This window comes from Sciurus carolinensis, chromosome 11 (genome assembly GCF_902686445.1).
Source record: "Sciurus carolinensis chromosome 11, mSciCar1.2, whole genome shotgun sequence".
Taxonomy (NCBI): domain Eukaryota; kingdom Metazoa; phylum Chordata; class Mammalia; order Rodentia; family Sciuridae; genus Sciurus; species Sciurus carolinensis.
The window spans coordinates 45,801,019-45,802,092 of NC_062223.1; positions in this window are offsets into that span (position 1 = coordinate 45,801,019).

Here is a 1,074-nt window from a genome sequence, read left to right on the forward strand (position 1 = left end):
AGTATCAGTCAATTCCAAATTCAAGACCTGGATGCAGGCAGAGGGAGAGGAAATTGGAAGGTGAAGAGTCCCCCTTCCCTCCACCGCGCGGGAGGGGGGACGGGTTAAGACAACGCTGGTGTAGGCATCCATTCCAAGAAACAGGCTCAGCTCCTCTAAGCCGTCTCCCAGTCCACAGAAGGTGTGAAGAGAAAACTGGCACAGACCACCAGGTCAGTATCCTGCCGACCTCGCCTCAATTCCTGCGGTTTCCTTGGTGCCAAGAGGGGAAATCTTGACCTCAACGACTGTGATTTCCGCATCTTCCTTCTCCAGGCCACCGACTCAACGGTTAACCCTCAAGTCAAAGATAAATACAATCACCTACATTTTCTACGTGGCTGGAGACTAAGTAGATGGGGCGAGGGAAGCTGGGCAGGCCGGGTTTGGGACTTTCCTTAAGAAAACTCAGCGGACCTGCCGAGAACTTTGGCCTAGTTTGAGGGAAGGTATCTCTCGTCCTCCCCTGGAGCCCCAGTCTGTGCCCAGCTGGTGACTAGTGTGCATGAGGTCCAGGTTGGGTTACCCATCGCGCCTCGAGCTCGTTTGAAAACGATTCCTGCCAGAGACCACTTTCAATCCCGGTGCGACCTTCCGGTCCCTCTGATGATATGACTCCCTGGAGAATCGAGGAGGGGTTAGGGTGGTCACCCAGAGAGATAGGTGATTAGCCTTAGGGTAGGACCATGGGATCCACGTGATGAACCGGGAAGAGGTGCGCACTCAGCAGGACTAGCTTACGGGGTGGGGGGGGGGGAGTTGACTGTACGCCCTAAAGGACCAAGCGGGCCAGGGCAAGGCTGGGCGTGGGCAGTCGCCGACCCGGCCAGGAAAGGCCAGAGAAGGGTATGCGAGCGGGTCAGACCCTAGGTCGGGAGAGGGAGGCTCCCGCCAGGCGGGAAGGCTAGTCTGCGCCGAGCTGAACCCAACTCCGGCCGTCATGACGTCACGCGGGCCGGGCAGCCAATGAGGACGGCGCTGGCGTGGATATTAAGGAAAGTTAGCGCCTGCCTGAGCACCCTCTTTTCTTATCAT